Below are 16,411 nucleotides of genomic sequence, written 5' to 3' on the forward strand. Positions count from 1 at the left end.
CTGCTGCGGGGTGCGCGGACATGCCTGCGGCAGCTGCGGCACCTGCGGCGGCGGCCGCGGGCTGCGCTCGGGAGTGAGCGCCCAGCGCCCAGTGCCCTCCCGCGGGGCCGCCGGCCTGTCCGCACTGTCCTCAGGTGCACTGGCCAGGCACCTCTTCGCTTCGTGGACACCTGGGGGCCTTCGCCTGTCCAGCCTTACTAGGCCGAACTGCTGGGGAGTACGGCGTCAGGGGGTGCCACGGAGCCAGGGGGAACGGCGAGGCACTGGCGGGAGCCTCCTGGCGGTGCTCCCCCTACCTCCCACCTCCCTGCGCCCAGCCCCGAGGCTGGGGCTTTGGAGCAGGCAGCCCGGGAAAACATTAACTTTTGGGCCACGTGCAGAATAGCATCATCTACATGGACATTCCTTCCTCCTACCATCTCAGAAAATCTTTGATAACAAATTGAGAAAATGCAGATGATCTTTCCAACAGATGAAATTGCCAATACTCAAGCTTTTAGAAAAAGAAAGAGGAAAAGGACAGAGACAATGAACTCAGAACATGCAAATAATGACCTGGATAAAGGACCGAGAGACCCATATTCGGGAAATGCCTTTCTGCCCGGTGAGATCTCCAGTGAGGATGAAGAGCCCTTAGCAGAACTGTCTAAGGAGGAATTGTGCACCAAAATAAAAAGCCTGAAAGAAAACTAACAAACACGAAAAGAAAACAGCGGACTTGGACAGTCTTTGGTCATGCTTCAAGTGTTACCACAGGCAGTCACCCAGTTTGCAGAGCTGGTTGGTATGGCAGAAGCCCTGCTTAAAGGTGTAGGAACCACGTCTACGTCTGCATCCACCCCCTGGAGAGCAACAAACAACTCCTCCCCAGATTCATTTACTTCAACATGCAGTAACTCTAATTCTAATTGCAGTTCACCAGTTTCCTTGAAGGCTGAGGAAGAGCATCAGGCTGATAAGAAGCAGTTCAAGATTGAGAAATGGCAGATTGCCCGTTGTAATAAGAGCAAGCCTCAGAAGTTTATTAATGACTTAATGCAAGTGCTATACACAAATGAATATATGGCCACACACAGCCTGACGGGAACAAAATCCTGTACTTCAAGGGACAAAGCCGTAAAACCAGCTATGAATCAGAATGAAGTTCAAGAAATCATAGGAGTAACAAAACAATTATTTACCAATATGGATGATGTTTCAATTAGGAGTATGATAGGGCAAAAGCTAAACAACTGTACCAAGAAGCCAAATTTAAGCAAAAATCCTAACTCTCAGGATATTAAGTAGATTATTTTGGTATTACAGGTATCTGTAACAAAGCTCCTTCAGTTCTAAATCTAGCATTGGATTTTGTGGAGAATCTGCAACCCTTCTGGCAGTGAGCAGAGACAGACATCTGCAGTGACAAGCTGTAAGACATCGTATCATCACTGGGCTCCCTGAGGGACCAACAAGCTCGCTGAAGAAGCTGCATGTAGGTAGAATCCCTCCTAAATACCAGTGATGCATCAGACCAGAGAATTTCTCCCAATCAAATAAGCGTGCAATATCATTTTTTGGAAACATGCATTTCCTGATCCCCCCATACTACTCTGTACAGCTAACTTAACTGGATAGTCAGAATCCTTATCATAGCAACAAAAATTTCAATCTTTAAGATTATTCATTGTCCCAACTGATCATTATACATTTATTATTATCAATGACTCCTCTTTAGAGTTTTTGAATCTTAGTGTAAGTACATGTTTGGAAAAGTAAACAGTGAAATAATCGATGTTCACAAATATGAGAGCAGCAAATTCAGATAATAATGAAAATCTGATAATCATGACTAACAAGTAGTAAGATTTTAGCAATAAAATTATAGAATTATTCCATTATCTAAAAATGTATAAAATAGGAATATGAAAAAAATCTTGCAGGTGTCAAGATTTTTATATTTTAATATGACTCTACTCTAACACACACACACACACACACACACACACAAATCCAGGTTTGGGGGATTATTAAAACAATGCATTGATTTTCAGAATTTTCTTTTTGTTTGTTTACCAGACATGTTTTAACTTTTTATTGCCCAAAGTATATTAACTACATATGTGTAATATAAAACATCAATATCGCCTAAGACATCCTATAGAAGATATAACGTCATATCTATTTGGTTGACTATGTTGCTAAACAGCTTAGTTTTAGCTGATTTATTTTAATCACAGCAGAAGAAAAATGAGTTGAAACAATCATATGGGTTGAATAATCACACACACAAATCATTTTGTAAATCAATAGAAGATTAAACACCCAAAGCCTTCCTGCAGGTCAGGTTGTCATACATGATAACTCTACAATGAGAAGCCATGCTTCTTCACTGCACAAGGTCATGTTTAAACTTGGAAAAGAGAATGCTACAATAGTTACAAAGTTCAATATCCCAGATCCAGGGCACATTCCATAAATGTTGCTTGATAACAATGTAGTTGTATAAATTAAATGTTCTTAAAGAAATAACTTATGTAACATTTGCTACTTTTACTTAAACGTAAATAAATCCCACTGAAAAGATAAAAAAAAATGAGCACCAGTTAGGGCGGCAGGCAGAACACACATTTGTTCCATTGGATATTTACTCCAAAATGTTGCCATTTCTGCTCAACTTTCAGTATCCTTTCTTCCATGTTTGACAATTAATTCACCACTCTATCATGTGGGGGCTGCCATGGAATCAGAGATGACTCTGAAATTTCTGTAGGAAGGGTTTTAAGAGTTGAGCAATTCAACTTAGCAGAGAAGGTATTGCTGCAAGTGAATAGCCCTTTAGGTCAGCAATGGGCAAACACAGTCAATAATCTAGAAGGTCTATCCTGTACGCACACATGGAGAAAGACACATAGTGTGTTAAAGTCAGCATGTTAAATTATTATCTTCAAATACTACTATAACAGAACCCAAGTGACTTATTTCACAACTCTTCAGTGTGTATCACTCTTAGGAAAATGTGGAACTCTGAGAATATTTCTGGTGCTTTTACTAAAGTCCTGGCTCCTGGCTCTAACCCCTTATTTGAAGTTTGGAGAGCAGAAGTGAGGACTGTTAGAATTCTAATATGGGTGCAGACACAGGAGAGAGGTTTGTCTCTCTCACTTGGAGATAAAACAGTACTTCGTCTTTTTCCCAGAATCTAGCATATGACTTGGTGCACAGTAATGGTTTTAAAGTTGGAGGTGATTCCAAGATTTACCTCATTTAGAGATGACCTGTTGTTAGAATCAGATTTCTGAAATTGGTGCTGACTTTCTTCCTTCCTCTCACATTTCACAGGAAATGAGTATTCTTTTTTTTTTTTTTTTTTTTTTTTTGAGTCAGAGTCTTACTATGTGGCCCTCAGTAGAGTGCCGTGGCATCACAGCAACCTCAAACTCTTGGGTTAAGCGATTCTCTTACCTCAGCCTCCCGAGTAGCTGGGAAGAAACTAGTATTCTTAAAGTTTGACATTTTCTTTACTGGTTTTATTTAAATAGAATTATAATAATTTGCCTTAAATAGAATAAAACTTCAAATACTTTTTCAGACTTCAACCACTTTCTCTTTCACTCCCTTCTTCAAAACAAAACACTTTGCAACTCTGGAGCAAGTTAAATAATCAAAAACCTAGCCCCAAATTAAGTTCCCCTGACACAAAACACATTTTTGGCTCCTTAAAAAAAAATCTCATACATAGTAAATAATGATAACTTTAGAAATTACTTTAGCAACTTAGTCCCTAATTAAGGGACTTCACATACAGTTATGCATTGCTTGCCATATGAGGAGGAGCTTGAAAAATGCATCATTAAAAAAAATGCAATTATGGGGAAAGGGCCAACACCATAATGAGACATTCTTTTGATTTCTAAAAGCAGAAAATAAGGGCATTTTCCTGGAAATTTCCTCATCTCACATTTTAATTTTTAACATAACTGTAACGACCAAGTTAACTCCATTTTGTTAAAACTAACTTCATCTTGTCCCTCAGTCTTCATTTTGCAGCTGCATACCAAAGGCATTAGGCAACCTGCTCCCTTCCCTGCCCCCCTGTCCTTGCCCCATGATCTGTGCCCTTGCATAATGTCTGCTCCGAGTGATAGCAACACTCTCCCAGACACCCAAGGACAAATACTGCTCAGTCCCCTAGACCCCTATTAGCTCGCCCCAGCAGCTCACCTCACACCCCCTCCTTTTTCTATCCTTTCTGTACCCTTAAAATCCTCCCTCCTTTTCGAGATGAGGGTTTCTCTGCTCTCCTGCTGCACCAGGACCAAGGAGCCCAGGCTCAAGCTTATAAATAAAGACTTGGTCTCTGGGTGATTTATGTGGGGGATCTTGTGACTTGGGCACAACAATAACCATTTATTAAAAATATGTATGAAGTATCAACTGTGTTTGGTCCAAAAAACTTTATGATCTTACAGGCAGGAACTAAGGAATTTACAATTTATAGGAAATAAAAAATGTGAAAACAAAAATGTTCAATCATGCCTGGGCATGGTGGCTCATCCCTGTAATCCTAGCACTCTAGAAAGCTGAGGTGGAAGGATCACTTGAGCTCAGGAGTTCATGTCCAGCCTGAGCAAGAGTGAGACCCTGTTTCTACTAAAGACAAAAATAAAAAAAAAAAAAACAACCCAGCCGGCATTGTGGCAGTACTTGTAGTCCCAACTCCTTAGGCAGCTGAGGCAGGAGGATCATTTGAAACCAGGAGTTTGAAGTTGTTATAAGCTAGGCTGATTCCAATAGCCTGGACAACAGAGTGAGACTCAGTCTCAAAATAAAAAAGTTCAATCATCATATGATTAAATAGTAAGGCATTAAATGGGGGTCAAAATGAGGGTCAAAGTGAGTTCAAACCTGGGATAGAGACCCCTGTAGACATATTAGAAGCAAGAGACAAGTATTGACTCCCCGGGAACCAAAATTCCACCAAATACAATATACAAAGCTTCGCAGATAGACAGCATTTGAACATTTTATTGGTAGAAACTGGCCTATATATTGTAGACAATACAAATTCCTTCAAGGCAAACTAAAGCCATAGGCTTTTGGTCTAAGGATTTTGTGTATGTATGAGGGATATCTTTGCATACTAGGGAGAGATAAACAACACAAACATCTAGTCTGGTGCTTGAAGGTTATTACTCAGACTTGACAGTTGGAAGGCTGAGACTTATCAGGGCCATCTCTTTTAAAACAGTCTACCTGCTGAGCAGGGAAGTAAGACTTCCAGTAGAAGGGCTGCCCAGGTTGGAAGGCTGAGACTTATCAGGGCCATCTCTGATTTTTCAGTCTCTGACCCTTCAGGGCTACGAAGCAGACAGCAATTCTGTTCAGGCACTTCCTGTTCATCAAGTTTCCTGTAACAGTCACAATGCTGTAGAACTCAACAGGGACACAATCAGTGCCATTCAATAGCACAACCACTTTCACAGCTCACAGGAAAGCAGCCAATTATGTGTACTACATAGGAATCACATTCACCCAATATCAATGCCGGAAATGAAAGCTGAAACTGAATTCTTGATTCAAAAAACATAATCTAATAAACTTTCTCTTCAACAGAATTCATTTATCTATTTATTCAGGTAGAAAACAACACTGATAATAGTTAACATATTTTGTCTGTTTACTACGTAAGCATAGTTCTGAGTTTTTGCATTTGTCACCTCACTTACTCATACAATTATCTCCCATATGGTAGGTTGAATTACTAACTTCATTTTGCAGAGAAAATGACTGTAGCTTAGAAATATTAACCATCTTCAAATCTCTCTGGTTATAAAACCTAAATTACATAAAAAATCTTGAAGAGATTGAGTTAGAACTTGAACCCAGGTGTTCAAAGCTTATAGTCAGGCTGGGCTTGGTGGCTCATGCCTGTAATCCTAGCACCCTGGGAGGCCAAGGCAGGTGGATTGCTTGAGTTCACGAGTTCATGAACAGCCTGAGCAAAAATGAGGCTGTCTCCACTAAAAATAGAAGAACTGAGGCAAGAGGTCCACTTAAGCCCAAGAGTTGGAGGTTGCTATGAGTTACGACACCACGGCACTCTACCCAGGGCAACAGCTTGAGACTCTATCTCAAAAAAAAAAAAAAAAATCTCATAATCAGTATTCTGCATGCTAGGCAAACAATTGAGAAAGAATACCTGGATCAAAGACTTTCTATGTGAACTGAGGCAAGTCATTCTACACCTACAAAATGCGTACAATAATATTTGCTGTCATTTTTCTCACAGATGTCACAGAGAACAAATCTGAGACCATTTCCGTAGAAGAATTTAGTGAATAAGAACATAAGATGGAGTGTTTTAGATATCCATATTTTCATCCACTTAACTTTTCAAAATCCCAGTACTTTGGGAGGCTGAGGCAAGAATATTGGTTGAGGCCAGGAGTTTGAGACTACCCTGGGCAGCATAGTGAGATCTTGTCTCTATTTTTAAAAATTATTTAAAATTGGCTGGGTACCTATAGCTCAATGGTTAGAGTGCTGGCCCCCTGTACCGGTGTTGGTGGGTTTGAACTCAGCCTGGACCTGCTAAATAAAACAAAATAAAACAAACAAACAAACAAACAAACAGAAAAAGACAACAACAACAGATTTTGGCTTGGTGCCTGTAGCTCAGTGGTTAGGGTGCTGGCCACATGTACCAGGGCTGGTGGGTTTAAACGCAGCTAGGGCCTGCTAAACAAAAACCAACAAACAAAAAAATAGCCAGGCATTGTGGCTGGCACCTGTAATCCCAGATACTTGGGAGGTGAAGGGAAGAGAATCGCTTAAGCCCAAGAATTTGAGGTTGCTGTGAGCTGTGACACCACTGCACTCTACCAAGGGTGACAAAGTGAGAGTCTGTCTCAAAAAAAAATAAGTATTATTTAAAATTATAAAAATATCTAAGCTTACTGGCTCACGCCTGTAGTCCTCTGGGAGGTTGATGTGGGAGGACTGATTGAGGCCAGGACTTCAAGACATACCTAAGCAAGAGTAAGACACCATCTCTACAAAACAGATTAGCTGGGCTGTAGCAGGAGGATCACTTGAACCCAGGAGTTTAGGTTGTAGTCAGCTATGATGATGCCACTATATTCTAGCTTGGACAATTGAGTTAAACTCTGCCTCCCAAAAAATAGATAAACACATACAGATACACACATACACATGAATGAGAAAAATTAAATTTAAAGAAGTCTTACCTAAAACCACAATCAATAGTTTCTGTAATGCATCTGACAAAGCTTTCTGAATAGCAAGCCTCTGAGCTATCTTCCTTTTCATAAGGAATGATAATGGTCCTAAATCCAACCAAAACAAATGGTTTTTAAATGCTTATTTGAATGATAATTGGTTATTAAGTGTTTAAAAAATGAAAATACATTCATGATTCTTAGATCGCTATCTTAGTGATTAGGGCAGACAGAATACAAGCCTATGGCTGAATGAATGGCACTGTTGTAAGCACATACTGGCAGGGCTCGTTTTTTTTTTTTGTTTGTTTGTTTGTTTTACTGCTTCTGTCTAAGCTGGAAGTTCCTGAAGAACTAGAAGGGAGATACAAGCCAAGAACTTGGTACAATTCTATACCACCCACAGATTTCAAATTGACCAGTTGAGGCTACACCACTATAGACCCTACCCATCAAGGGTTTGGTGGTAGTGCAGATGGTCTGGCTCGACCCTGGCTGTCACCACAGGCACCTGCTCTATTCCACCTCTCTCTCTCTTAAGTCACAGCCCTAAGCTTGGGGGCCATGGATTATAGAAAAATTTAGTATCAGTACCAACTTAATACCCTAACTAGGTATCCATATGTGACTCTTTTTTTGACTCAAGCCCTTCCATGAGTAGGAAACGGACGGAACGTTTACACAGGAGTTTTTTTTTTTTTTTTAATCTTCAGATGATGATTTTGCTGAGACAACAGAAGGTCACAAGAGATCTGTATCTGAAGGAATATTTTAACACAAAGCAAGGTCTTCACCAAAAACTAGAAAAACATTATCTCCCTCCTCCTCCTCCTCAGCTTTTTGGTAGGAAGTCAGCTCTAAAATTGTTAACTTAAAGGCTCTATCAGGAATTGCCTAAAACAAAAACCTATATAATAAGGGAGAAAAACTCTGCCCAGGACTTTAGTAGCTTAGCGGGGGGGGCAGGGGTGGGGGGCTGATAGGTATCTAAAATGATAAGTTTCAGAAACTAAGAAAAAAGAGAGATACTTCCCCGACTGAAAACAGACCTTCCTCCAGGTTATGTACAGGCTCTTCTGCCGCCAGCTCCAAGGCTCCTGCACTCATAGAACGGCAGCAGCACCTCTAAAGCACAGAAGGACGTCAGGCTTTGCTTCTGAAGTGCCACAATATCTTCATTTTCCCTTTCTTCAAGGTGAGAAAGCTCCTGAAGCTGTTAAGATTTTGCATTAAAGGTCCTTCTTAGGATCTTAAAGTAGACTTTGAAGTGTTTTGCTATTAGAATTAAAAACTAAACTCCAGGAATCCCAGCTAACAGTTGATGCATCCTATAGCTTCAAAATCAAGTAAGATTTGCAAATGAATTATTATAGATGGCCATTTTTTTTTTTATTATATGCCACACAAACACTGGAAAGAAGTACGAAGACCACGACCCAACTAATGGAGAATATGACCAATTCTGGGTGGCGAGGCAATTCAGGTACATCCACTTACCTTCAATGATAGGGGACCATTCATACCTCTCCCCACAACCCAATCAGGTCCTTTCATCTGAAGTCTTGGATTGTTCTTTTTTGAGACAAAGTATCAAGCTGTCACCCTTGGTAGAGTGCCATGGTGCTATAGCTTATAGCAACCTGCAACTCTTGGGTTCAAGTGATCCTCTTGCCTCAGTTTTCTATTTTTAGTAGAGACAGGGGTCTTGATTTTTGCTCAGGCTGGTGTCGAACTTGTGAGCTCAAGCAATCCACCCATCCTGGCCTCCCAGAGTGCTATGAGTCACTGTGCCTGGCTGAAGTCTTGGGGTTTTTTTTTCCTTTTTCTTTTTAGACTTTCTCTTCCACATGAATTCTATTGTGTACAGAAAACAGTGCATACTGGCATGAGGCTCTGCCACATCTTCACATCGTTTCCATTTTCCCTCCTATGGTTTCTGTGATGTTTAATAAGACTGAGGACCACTGAAAACCTTTGCCACATTATCGATATTTGGAAGATTTCTCTCCAATATGAATGTTCGTATGTTAAGGTTTGAGCTCTGGTTAAGGTCATTGCCACACTGTTCACATTTGTAGGCTTACTCTCCAGTTTGAATTCCTCTATGCTTAGCATGCTATCAACACCAGGTCAAGGCACTGCCGCAGTCTTCAAATGGAGGGTTTCTCTCTGTGTGATTTCCTCTATGTACAGTGAGGATTGATTTTGAGTTAGATTTTGCCACACTGTCCATATTTAAAAGGTTTTTCTCCAGAATAAATTCTTCAATGTCTAGAAATGTTCACAAACTAATGAAAGTCTATGCCACATTTTGACCACTGTAGTTTCTTTCAAGAATGACTACTTTGATGAACAGAAAGGGTCGAGTACAGTGTAAATGCCTTGCCCCCTTCTTCACATTTGTGGAGTTTCTCTCCACAAGAAATTCTGTTATGTTCACTATGAGTTTAACTAAGGAAAAAGGCTTTAGTGCATTCTCTAAATTTGTAAGTTTTATGTCCAAAGTAAATTCTTTGAAGTACAGAAAGGTTTGAGTCACAGTTAAAGGCTTTGCTACACTCTTGACATTTGTAGGGTTTCCCTCCAGAGTGAATTCTTTGATGTCTAGAAAAGCTTGTGTAGTACTTAAAGGATTTTCCACATTCTTGACCTTTGTAGGGTTTCTCTCCAGAGTGAATTCTTTGATGTCTAGAAAGGTGTGAGTGGTGTTTAAAGGCTTTGTCACATTCTTCACATCCATAGGGTTTCTCTTCAGAATGAATTCTTTGATGTACAGAAAGGTTTCAGTACTTGTTAAAGGCTCTGCCACATTCCTGACATTTGTAGGATTTATCTCCAGAATGAATTCTTTGATGTCTAAAGAGGAGAGAGTGCTGGTTAAAGGTTATGCCACATTCTTCACATTTGAAAGGTTTCTCTGCAGAATCAATTCTTTTTCTCGTCCAGAAACGTGTGAGTGTTGCTTGGTAAGTTTGTCACATTCCTTATAGCTGCAGGTTCTTCCTCCAGTATCAAAATTCTCATGCTTACGATATTTTGAACTGTGGCTAAGACATTTGCCATCATTTTCACACATGTCGTTTCTCTCCAGTATCGAATCTTGAGCGAGACTGAAAAACTTGGCTACCTTCTTTGCATTGGACTGTTTTTTCCAATATGAGTGATCTTATGTTCTGTAACAAGTGACCAGAAGTTAGAGGCTTTCCTATAGCTTTTACAAGTAAAAGTTTTCTCTAAGGTATATATCATTATTTGTCCATTGAGATTTAACAATTGTCTGAAGGTGTTCAAAGAGTTACTACATTGGAATACTTTGCCATAGGTAGCTGTTAATCATTGGTGAAGTCCACTGTAACTTACTTTCTGCTCATCACACTTATACACACTTTCCCAATATTTTGTTAAGTTTAAATTCTCGGAGCCATAGCTTTGATATCTGGTCAGGATCATCTCTGGAAATAAAATATTTGTGCCCCACTCTTGAAAACGGTCTTCAGTATGATGAGTATATAGAGCTGGGTTCTTGACTAGTGTCTGGTGTGTCTTCACCTTCCAGGGTTCTTTGCTTTGCCCCAGACAGGGGATGAGTTCTGGCTTAGAGACAGTAAGACCCAGGAAGAACAGGTTTCTGTAGGTCTCTAACATGACTTCCCCATACAAATGCTGCTGAGCAGGGTCCAAGCAGGCCCACTCTTCCATAAAGAATTCAACAGACATGTCCTTGAATGTCAACACTACTTTGGTATCTTCCCTGAGGACCTTTTGAATGTTACCACGAGGGGGGATGCTGGGCGCTGCAGGCAGACAGCTGCTCAGACAGCTCTGGGCATTTCCCAGCTTCCGGGATGTCCCGGTGTCCTGCAGGTCAATTCTCTGCAGAATCAGAGTGACAGAGGCTGCTGCAGAGACACTTAGGATCCCCAGGAAAGGGAACAGCTGAAGAGGAGGCCGTAGCTCAGAGCCCAACTGCAGAGACAAACGCTGCTCAGAATCCTCGGTGCCGCCTTCTTCTTTCTGGCTGTGCATCATTTCCCAGCTCCCGAGATGTCCCAGTACCTGCAGGTCACAGGGTGACAGAGGCTGCTGCAGAGACACCTGGAATCTCCAGGAATCCCCACATTATTTCTTGATTAATTGTGCAAACTAGGAAGCTCATAGCTCTGGAAATGAGAAAACTGGAAGTATTTTCTGTATTCGAATATCTCCTGTGTTTCTTCACAGAAATTTCCAAGGAAATGCTATTTCTTACATTGATGAGAATGTATGGAAATCATACCGTTGGACTGAGAAACTGTGAGTATACTCTCTCCAGATATGAGTACAAAAACTTAGCTGCATTGTAAGATCCTTCCTGGTCCAGAATTTTGAGGTCAAGGCTTCTAAGGAAAGGTATTTCTTCCTCCACATCTCAAATCAATGTCTGTTGATTATAATTCTATGATTATTTTAAAATTAAATTTGTTGGGCTCTCTTTAAAAGAAAGAGGCAATTTAAATGTATTTTTATTATGTAAGTAATACACATTATACTCTTAATATATAAAAACTAAATAACAGGTATAATGGAAACCCTCCTTGTGCCCTGATGCCTGGTCCCTGAGGTAACCACTACCCCTAAGTTTGGTGCATATCCTTCCAGACCTTTCCCCAGTATTTGCCTACATACATATTTACATATAGCAAAATGAATTTTTTGTGTGGCCTTACGTTTTTTGTTTTATAGAAATGGTAACATCTTACAACTTGATTCTTTCACTTCATGATACATGTTAGATTTTTCTTTCACAGCACTTAGAGGGTTACCCCATTCATTTAAACTCTTGCATCATTCCATATTATGGATTCCGTACTATGGATGTGGCATGAATTATTTAATAATTCCCCTATGGATGGATGTTTAGATTATGTCCAGTTTTCTTTTCTTTTTTTTTTTTAGAGACAGAGTCTCACTGTGTCACCCTCGGTAGAGTGCTCTGACATCACAGCTCACAGCAACCTCCAACTCCTGGGCTTAGGCGATTCTCTTGCCTCAGCCTCCCGAGTAGCTGGGACTATAGGCGCCCGCCACAACGCCTAGCTATTTTTTTGTTGCAGTTTGGTGCATTTTGGTGGGGGCCAGGCTCGAACCTTTCGCCCTCGGTTTATGGGGCCGGTACCCTACTCAATGAGCCACAGGTGACACCCTCCTATGTCCAGTTTTCTTGTTAGGTACATTGCTGCTTCTTTGTAAACTTGGGCAAATATTTCTATAGAACAGATATCTAGAAATGGAATGGTTGATATGAGGACAATGTAGGTATTAAATTTTAATTGTCCTCAAAAAAGTTGTGCCAACTTATACTATACTCAACAGAATATGATAGCATTTTGCCACTGAGTATTCTCCAACTCTTTGCTGATATGATGGGTGAACAAAAAGGGTCCTGTCTGAATTTTTCTGATTACTCTTGAATTTAAATACCTTTATTTGTTAAAAGTTGGTGAACATTTGTGTTTCTTCTGAGTTTTCTGTCCTTTATCCATTTTCCTTTTCAATTGTTTTTATCATTTTCTTATTAATTTATTAAAGCAGTCAATTTAGATACATAAGTTATTTTGGAAAAATACAGTAGTTTGTGTGTCATCAGTTCAACTTGTATAGGTGATCTCTGAGTTTTCATTTTTGAAAATAGAGATGTCATTTTATTTTCCATGAAAGTTTGTCCCCTTGTAATATGATTCCATTTATATAAAGTTCAGGAAGACGCAAAACTAAAGTATGTTGTGTATGACTGACATATAACAGGTAAAACTATATTTTGAAAACAAGGAAATTACTATAAAAGTTAAGATAGTGGTTATCTTCAGAGGTCAGAGAGAGGGTCGTGATTGGAAAGGGCCACACGAGCTTCTGGATGCTCATGGTACTCTTTCTTGACGTGATGATATTACATGGGTACCTGCTTTACAATTATTTAAACTGAACATTTAAGTTATATGCATTTTATGCACATTGTATTTCTCAAAAAAAAAAAAAACAACAACATTTTTTAAATGGGGGGAAAAGCCTAATGACTTCACTTGTAGCCTGACATAGGTCCATGTGGGGCTTTAATAATAACATTTGGAGCTCGGTGCCTGTAGCTCAAGAGGCTAAGGCGCCCGACACATACACCCGAGCTGGCAGGTTCAAATCCAGCCTGGGCCTGCCAAACAACAATGACAACTACCACCAAAAAGTAACTGGGTGTTGTTGCGGGCACCTGTTCTCCCAGCTACTTGGGAGACTGAGGCAAGAGAATCTCTTAAGTCCAGGAGTTGGAGGTTGCTGTGAGCTGTGACGCCACAGCACTCTACCCAGGATGACAGCTTGAGGCTCTGTCTCAAAAAAAGCAACAACAACAACAACAACAAAAAAAAAATTGGGGGGAAAGAGATGAGGAAATGGCAGTTCTGCTGGTTTTAAATTAGAACAAGAGTTGGGTTCTAACAGGTATTTTGTGATCTAGAGAGTAGGTATTAAATATACGATTTGGTGGGAATAGTGGGTAGGGGTGTGTGTGTGTAGAGATCGGACACAAAAGGAAAATGTGAAGAAAGGTTTGAATGAAAACAAAGCAGATGTTGCCACCTTGAAATTAAATAAGAATGAGTGTATTCAATTGGCACCATTACCCAGGTTTCCTCCACAGATAGGAGTTAGTCCGATATGGCAAATTGTTTGCATTTTTATTTAGAAATAACCTCTTCCTTTACACTGTTGGTGGGACTGCAAACTAATTCTACCTCTTTGGAAAGAAGTATGGAGAATCCTCAAAGAACTCAAATTAGATCTCCCATTTGATTCCTCAAATCCCACTGTTAGTCATGTATTCAGAAGAAAAAAAAAACATCATTCTATCTTCAAGCCATTTGTACTATGTTGTTTATCGCAGCTCAATTTACAATTGGCAAAATATGAAAACAATCTAAATGCCACCAACCAGGAATGGATATACCAAACTGTGGTATATGTATACCATGGAATACTATTCAGCCATTAAAAAAGATGGGGACATTACATCTTTTGTATTAATCTGGATGGAATTGAAACACATTCTTCTTAGTAAAGTATCACAGAGTAGAGAAGCAAGAATCCAATGTACTCAATACTAACATGAGGCCAGTAGATAATCTGATACATTCCCACATAAGAGAAAAACTCAAATCAATTCAAGGTCTGGGATGGGGAAAGAGGGAGCAGGGAGAGGGGAAGGAGGAGGATGGAGGTGCTCACACTCAATGGGCCCAAAGTTTGAGTGTATGGCACACTTCTTGGGGGCAGTACACAATTATAAGAGGAACTCTACCTAACTAATGCAAACATTGTAACCTATTTCGTTGTGCCCTCAGATTAACCCGAAACAATAATAAAATCTTAAAAAAGAAATAACAAATAACCTTATCCTTTTTCAGAATTCTCAGTGAAAATCATTTGACCGAATTACATAAAGATTCATTTGAAGGCCTGCTATCCCTCCAGTATTTAATCATATTTATTTATGAGCTTTTAGTGATATTATCTGTAAAGTGAATCAGGGGTTCAAATTAGATAATCTCTAAAACTTCTTTCAGCAATAAAATGCTGCAGTTCTCTAAATCCGTGTAGCGTTTTAGCCCGTCTCTAGCCCATCTTTGTGCATTTTTAGTTTTTAAAATCATATAGATAAGATACAGATAGAAAAAAACTTTGCTTATAAGGAAAAAGTGGTAATAACATCTGAGCAATTATTGACACCCATTGAACCTTGTTTTATAAGTTTTATATATCATCTGCTTATATTTATATTTAGTCTACAACCCATAGAGCAAATCTAATCCACAGTCTGTTTTTATTTACAGCCTGTAAGTTAAGAATGGCTTTTACATTTTTAAAGGGTCTGTAAAAGAAAAAGAAAGACAAGAATATGCAACAGAGACCATATGTGACCTACAAAGCCTAAAATATTACTATTTAGCCTTCAGAAAAAGGCTAAATTTGGGTGGCGCCTGTGGCTCGAAGGAGTAGAGTGCCAGCCCTACGTGCCGGCGGTGGTGGGTTCAAACCCAGCCCCGCTGAAAAAAATGCAAAAAAAAAGAAAGAAGAAGGATTTGAAAAAGTTGGTTTAGTAGCATGAGAAGAATTAAACTTTAAGTTGTTGCTCAAAGGAAAGGAAAGGAAAATATAGACCATCTACACTAGTTTGAATGCCATTAATCCAGAATTTTTTGATAATTTAATCTGAATTAAATTAACATTTAACTATTAAATAAGCAGATGAATTATAAAGAATAAATATATTTAAGAATATAAAATATTAAAGAATATTAAATATTTAATATAAGAACATGATATTAAAATCATATAGATATGATTTAATTTAATCATATAGTAAATATATATATTTAAGAGAATAGGCTGGCAGTGAGGATTTCATAGCAGAAATTACTATACTCTTATTGAAAATAGTTGTTTAAGGACAGGTGCAGTGGCTCACACCTGTAATCCTAGCACTCTGGGAGTCCAGGGTAGGAGGATCCCTTGAGCTCATGTGTTCGAGCCTCATTGAGAGTGAGACCCTGTATCTATTAAAAAATAGAAAAATTATCCAAACATTATGGTGGGTGCTTATAGTCCCAGCTACTCGGGAGGCTGAGGTAGGAGGATAGCTTGGAGCTCAGGAGTCTGAGGTTGCTGTGAGCTAGGCTGACACCATGGCACTCTGGCCTGATGCAACAGAATGAGACTTTGCCTCAAAAAGGAAAAAAAAGTTGTTTAAATTATGGTTAAATGGTATAGCTAGAAATGTTTACAATGAATAAGCATATTACCAATGCTCCTAATTCTTCCCAAATTACAAAATGAAAATTTCTCCTGCCTTATTGCTAAGGAGGGAATATTTGCATAGTATTTATTTCTATCTTTTTAAAGATAAGAAGATACTATATCCCTTGCTATGAAAGTCTGAGTTTTATCCTTTGCCCACGGCAAAGAAGTGTGGTCAAGAAGTGTGTACATCATTAATCTTTATTAAGCTCACTAATGTTGCTCTTTAGCAAATAGATTCTTCTTTCAAATGTAGAAGACTTAAGGGAAGTAGGTACATGACACTAAAAATAGTCCTTTGAATGATCTAACCTTCTAGGCCTTAAAGGCATGACCACCTTTGTACTGGTCTTCTTAGGCACCTCTGC

At 39.4% G+C, this 16,411-nt stretch overlaps 1 long non-coding RNA gene and 1 pseudogene across 1 annotated transcript; one reads left to right on the forward strand and one right to left on the reverse strand.

The window, feature by feature from the left end:
* The first annotated feature begins 450 nt into the window (after positions 1 to 450).
* On the forward strand, positions 451 to 14,860 carry LOC128584233 (BEN domain-containing protein 6-like; annotated as a pseudogene).
* On the reverse strand, positions 4,434 to 8,365 carry LOC128584249 (uncharacterized). Its single transcript, XR_008379666.1, has 3 exons — positions 8,270 to 8,365; positions 7,230 to 7,328; positions 4,434 to 6,573 (listed from the first exon to the last, which is right to left on the reverse strand). It is a non-coding gene; the product is annotated as an uncharacterized LOC128584249 (long non-coding RNA).
* Positions 14,861 to 16,411: the final 1,551 nt, after the last annotated feature.

This window comes from Nycticebus coucang, chromosome 4 (assembly GCF_027406575.1).
Source record: "Nycticebus coucang isolate mNycCou1 chromosome 4, mNycCou1.pri, whole genome shotgun sequence".
Taxonomy (NCBI): Eukaryota; Metazoa; Chordata; class Mammalia; order Primates; family Lorisidae; genus Nycticebus; species Nycticebus coucang.